Here is a 6714-nt window from a genome sequence, read left to right as displayed (position 1 = left end):
TCACACATCTGCTTAGGTCCACATTATCTCCATGTGGACCTTTGCAAGATTCTATTAACATGCCCAAGGTACCTATAAGTCTTTAGGCAACTGTTTACCGCTGAAAAATAGAAGTGTACCATGTAGTTCTATGGTTACTGCTCCATAAAAGTGCAAAATTGGAGGAAGTGCTGAGACAACTGATAACTGCCAATTTCAGGATGGTTTTATCACTCTCCATTTGCCTTTTTACTTACTGTTCAGCTGTGATCCTTGCTCATCCCCAGATCCAAAGATCAGAGGAAATGATGATCACATTTCCAATTAGAACAAATAGTAGCTATCTTGAGCTGTAGCATTAATCCTTTCAGGGACATTTGTATTGTGTTACTTATTCTGTAGTTTAATGAGGCATAAAAGAAGAATCTCTTTCCTTTTTCTGTATCTAAATGCAAGTCCAAATAATTGCTCCTGCTGCTGGAGACTAAGGTTAATTTGAAGTAAAGACCCAGCTGGTGAAATTTTCACTTGTCTAAGCAATGGAATCAAATGTGTATAGCCATTGTCATAAAATTGTCACCTTGTGACTTTTCTTTTTGCGGTTTGAACCCCAATTTTGGAATGACTTCACTAGGTTTGTGATTGCTGCTTATGAATGCATGCTAAGACTATTCCATCCTATGCACCAAAGATTTTCTCATTAAAACTATTTAATCTAGCAATTTTAGCATTTATTAAGCCATTCACTTATTCAGTAACAAATGTAGCAAACCTTGTTTTAGGACTCCAGAACAAAGATGAGGAGGGAATTTCTCTACCTTCAAAAAGTTTAGACTGCAAAGGCAGTAGCAAAACCACAACTTTATTTAACAGTTAATTTTCAGAATAAGCAACATAAAAAATAAAACTATGGAAAACATTTTTTCTCATTAGCCTCTAGTATTTCTAGTACTGTTCTTTTTTCTAAGGAGGGGATAGTGGCAGGCAAACCCAAGAGTGTTCAGGAAGTATCCCTGGCTCAGTGCTCAAAGCATCACCTCTGATAGTGCTTGGCTAGGGTAGGGGGACCATATATTATGCCAGGGATTTGAACTAGGGTCAGTGGGATGTAAGGCAAATGTCTTCATTCTTGTACAATCTCTCTGGCCTTCTAATCATGACTGTCACTGTCATCATCACTGTCATCCCATTGATCATCGATTTACTTGAGCAGGTGCCAGTAATGTCTCCATTTGTCTCAGCCCTAAGATTTTAGCAGACTCTCCTTACTCGTCTTTCCCAATGCTGCCATATTAGAGACTCTTTCTGGGTCAGGGAAATGAGACTCATTATTGCTACTGTTTTGGCATATCGAATACACCACAAGTAGCTTGCCAGGCTCTGCTGTGCGTACAGGATACTCTCAAGAGTATCCCTAGGGCCCTCTAATACTAATATTAATTCAACAGAGGTTGACTTCTCATGATTACCTTCCCAAACATCTGAGCGATAAGTCATCTTTCATCAGGAATTGACTTAAGCATGGAAGAATATGGATAAGTGCATTGGCATTGGGGCAATCTATTTGGGTAGGGAAATAGTTTCAAAATCTTTCTGCATCTCCCTCACCATTAAAGTATATTAAACATTTTTCTATTAAAAGAATTAGCTACAGAATGGGAAAGGATATTCACCGAATACACATCTGACAAGGGGTTGATATCCAGGATATACAAAATACTGGTTAAACTCCACAAGAAGAAAACATCCAACCCCATCCAAAAATGGGGCAATGAAATGAACAGAAACTTTCTCAAAGAAGAAATCCGAATGGCAAAAAAGCACATGAGAAAATGCTCTACATCATTAATCATCAGGGAGATGCAGATCAAAACCACAATGAGATACCATCTCACACCTCAGAGACTGGCCCACATTCAAAAGAACAAAAGCAACCGATGCTGGCGTGGATGTGGCGAGAAAGGGACACTCCTTCACTGTTGGTGGGAATGTCCACTGGTTCAGCCCTTCTGGAAAACAGTATGGACGATCTCAAAAAATTAGAAATTGAGCTCCCATTTGACCCAGCAATACCACTCCTGGGAATATATCCCAGAGAGGCAAAAATGTATAGTCGAAGTGACATCTGCACTTGTTTGTTCATTGCAGCACTCTTTACAATAGCCAGAAACTGGAAGAAACCTGAATGCCCAAGAACAGATGACTGGTTAAAGAAACTTTGGTACATCTACACAATGGAGTACTATGTAGCTGTTAGAAAAGATGAAGTCATGAAATTTACATACAAGTGGTACAATATGGAAAGTAAGTATCATGCTAAGCGAAATGAGTCAGAAAGAGAGGGATAGACATAGAAGGATTGCATTCATCTGGGGGATATAAAGTAACAAAGTATGAGATTAATACCCAAGAATAGCTGAGATCAGCACCAGGAGGATTACTCCATAACTTAGAGGCCAGCCGGGTATCCTAGAGGAAAGGGAAGTTCAGATAGAGAAGGGAGCACCAAATAAAGGATGTTTGGAGGATCCTCCCAGGAGGGGAGATGCATGTCGAAAGTAGACTATGGACTGAACATGCTTGCCACTCAATGCCTCTTTTGCAGACCACAACACCCAAAAGGAGAGAGAGAACACAGGGGATTGCCCTGCCACAGAGACAGGGAGGATGGGGGGATGGGGGTGGGAGGGATATTATCCATGGTGGTGGAAAATGGGCACTGGTGGAGGGATGGGTATCTGATCATTGTATAATTGAAACCAAAGCACAAAAATTTGTAAATCTACAACTTTAAAAAAAATAAAATAAAATAAAGGGGAAAAAAAAAAGAATTAGCTGAGGTGCTTATTTAACATATAGGTTCCAGGTTCTTCCACTGAAAGGTAGAACCCCAGACATACTTGTATATCTAACAAATACACATGTGATTCTTTTTTATTTATCAATTTATTATTTTTTTTGGTTTTTGGGTCACACCTGGTGATGCACAGGGGTTACTCCTGGCTCTGCACCCAGGAATTACTCCTGGCAGTGCTCAGGAGACCATATGGGATGCTGGGCGTGTAACCCGGGTCAGCCACATGCAAGGCAAACGCCCTACCTGCTGTGTGCTCTAGCACCTACAAGTGATTCTTAATGTAATACCTAAAGGGGATGGATCTTTAGAAAAACTTGTAAAGTTAGTTTGGAATTTTAAAGATTTGAACAAATTATTTCTTACCTGTGAGTTTGCAACTTTGAAATTCCTAAATATTTGCTTAGAGAAACTACTTCCCTCACCTCTTTCCCTATCAAAGCCTGCTCATAGAAAGAGATCCTATCATTTATTTGAATTAGAGATGCCTTCCTAAGAAACTCTTCCATGTAAAATTTAAAAAATTCCTGTTGTGGTTGCAGAAGTATAATTCAGTTGAACATTTGGAGGGATTCCCAAGTGGTATTTATGGGACCTGGGGTCAATCCCAGCTATATCGACCAAGCAGGCCTGTGGTATAGTACAAAGGCATGAGGACAAGGTGCCACCTAATCCTACAGTGTCAAAGTTCTCCAGGATATGTTGGTGGTGTTCAAAAGACCACATGCCACCACAACGGCATCTAGATCCTATACAAAATTGCTGACCCTGAGATTAGCATTAAAACAAAACATATTCCTAACTTCTTATAGTGAATTAACACTTGTATAAATACAACTTTATTTCTGTCTCTTTTAATTTGCTTCTCAATATTTTATAGAAAAATATTAATTTTCTTTCAAGAATGCCAGTAAAAATTTCCAAAGCCATTTGTTTCTCTCATTTAATCCTTACACATATATTTTTTTAGAAAGCATCAACTTTATTAGAACTCTCAATAAAATGACAATGCAGGGGACTTATAATAAAAACTTACAATGATCTGTTCAAGGACTATTTGCACCAATTATTAAAGCTACATGGATTTTGTGCATTACAATGTATTACATGCATTACAATAAACTTAGTCTCTTAGTTGGGAAACTAGTTACAAAGAGATAAATATATACACATACAAATATTTCTTATTCTTAATGAAAATCACATCTGAAAAGAAGCTTATAGACACATATATATGTATATATCTACATAAGTATCACTCAATATTCGTAGCAATAAAAATGTTGATTAGCTTGAAAGAGATGTCTCCCCACCTCATGCCAGTTTGATTTCACCCGAGTACCTTTGAGAGGGGCAATTTTCCTATTTTGTGTATTTTGTTAATGCATATTGCTAAAAAATGATTTCTATGATTCATATTATCTAAGGGTGGGAGGAAAAATGTGTGTATTGATACACATACACTTCTCTCACTTGAATGAAGTGTGATACTCCAAGCATAGCTCTTTCAATTCCTCTTTGACATCTTTTGATGTCCATGGGATGTCAAAAGAATGCCTGGCCGCCTACCTACAAGATGGTCAGACTTCTTGGTCAAGAAGTCTGAATGAATGGTTTGAGGTTCTTCGTGTTCCTGGAGTGAGCAGATTCCATTGGGCTACACTGACATGTGACAGGGTCGAATGGAGATGTTACTGGCACCTGCTCAAGCAAATCGATGAGCAACAGGATGACAAGTGATTCCAAGTGATTCATATATATTGTTTTTTGTAGGGCTGGAGCGATAGCATAGAGGTAGGGTGTTTGCTTTATGCTCAGTCAGCCCAGGTTCGATTCCTCCGCCACTCTCGGAGTGCCCAGCAAGCTACTGAGAGTATCTCATCTGCACAGCAAAGCCTAGCAAGCTACCCGTGATGTATTCAATATGCCAAACACAGTAACAAGTCTCAAAATGAGACGTTACTGGGCCCGCTCGAGCAAATCAATGAAAAACGGGAGGACAGTACTACAGTGCTACAGTTTTTATGTAAGAATGTGTATATGTGTATGTGTATCTATACACATATTTTTAAAAAGATAAAACTAACTAGGAAAATAAAATTTGACTATATACATTATTAGTTGTGTTCCCACATGTTCAAGAAAATAACTTTTCTACATGTATATTAAAGATAAGTGCATTGGGTATACCAAAATGGTTCATCATCTACAAATGTCTGATATTTAAATACATGGTCATAAGTTTCTATTTAACGATAACATAACTCCATACCAATTCTTTCCAAAAAAAGGAAAGGGGCAGCTTTGTTTTCATGTTGTTTAGGATAGGATTAGCAGAGAACCCTCTCATCAGCATTCTCAGACACAGAAAGTGTTTTCTTGGTAGTTGCTAGGCACTTTAGCAAATTACTGTGCCAGTCTCCTTAGAAACTTCATTCAGTTAGGTGGCTTGCTGTGTCTGCATCCAAATTATTGATTTTGGATCAAAATGGAAAATGTAAAGATGAAAGAGCATATTTCTCAAAGGTAAACGAGTAAAAATGCACCCTGTATTTATGTTTGAAAACTCCTATTGTCAGATACAAAGGAATTCGAGTTAAATTTACTCACTGACCTGCCCCCACCCCTCTGTGCTATGCTACACAGTTGAGTGTGGGAAGCTTTTAACTAAGTTGTAGAAGAGGATAAAGTTGACATATTCTCCCTAAGGTTATTCTTAACTAATTTCTTACCTGGTGGCACCCCTTCCTTGAAAGGATTTAATACTTAGAGTCACCTCACCTATTTTGTGATTAAAACCTGCTCGTAGAAATAGATCCGATAATTTATTTACCTTAGAGATTTCTATCTAAAAACATATTCGTGTAAAAAAATTACTCTAGTTATAGAGAGTATCTCGCCCGCATGGCAGAGCCTGGCAAGCTCCTCGTGGTATATTCAATGTGCCAAAAACAGTAAAAACAACTCTCACAATGGAGATATTACTGGTGCCCGCTCAAGCAAATAGTGGTGAAAATATTTAGCCATATATCAGACTATGGAAATTGCAGGTTTGTAAAAATCTATGCACGCAGAAGGTTGTGTGTTCGCGGGCTCTCTGGACGGCTCTATCTCACCGCCCGCGTTCGGTGCCCTAGAGCCGCTGTGTATGGCCTGCATCGGGACGGCTGTTGGCCAAGGGCAGATGAAGGAAGAGACGAGGGCCAGGCCGGTTGATCTTAGTGGCAGTTTATTACAGGGAAGTTTATCCCATAGAAGAACTTATGTTGTGGAGGGCCTAGGTTCTCTCAAGCACATGTTCCCCTTGCTAGTCTCTCGGTAGTCCATCTTTCAGCCCTGCTCTCTCCTTCTCCAGCTCCCTTCTAGTCTGGCTGACACTCCACCCAGTCAAGTAGCCAAATCAACATAAGAAAGCCCTTCCTGAATGCTCAAGGGCAAGATACCTCTTAAGGTGTTTTTCTCTTTTCCTCAGTCCAATAAACTATCAACTATTTCTGAGGTTATGCAGGAAGGACAGAACAGTGTTATCCTACATCTCCCCCTTTTTCTTTTTACAAAAAACACAAAATTTGAAACAGGAAAAATTACTAGCTATTTTTGTGTGGACACAGTAAGAGATAACATTGAGACTTGTAGGGCAGCTCTCCTGGGAACATCTTGCCATAGACTCAGAGTACAGTGCTCAGGCCAGATTAATCATTCCTAGCCCTAGCAGGGTCCAAATCTAGTTATTACTTTTTGGATCATGACAGCATTTGTCCATGACCAAGCTCTTAACTTATAGTTAAGCGTTATGGCACTTTGGCCAGGCCCATCTCGATGCCAGGGTAGCACATAGCTTACAGCTTGCCCTGGGTCCATCCAGTCCCTCGTCGGGACCC

This window comes from Sorex fumeus, unplaced genomic scaffold, assembly GCF_029834395.1.
Source record: "Sorex fumeus unplaced genomic scaffold, SorFum_2.1 ptg000002l, whole genome shotgun sequence".
Classification (NCBI taxonomy): domain Eukaryota; kingdom Metazoa; phylum Chordata; class Mammalia; order Eulipotyphla; family Soricidae; genus Sorex; species Sorex fumeus.
This window is presented reverse-complemented; position numbering follows the sequence as displayed.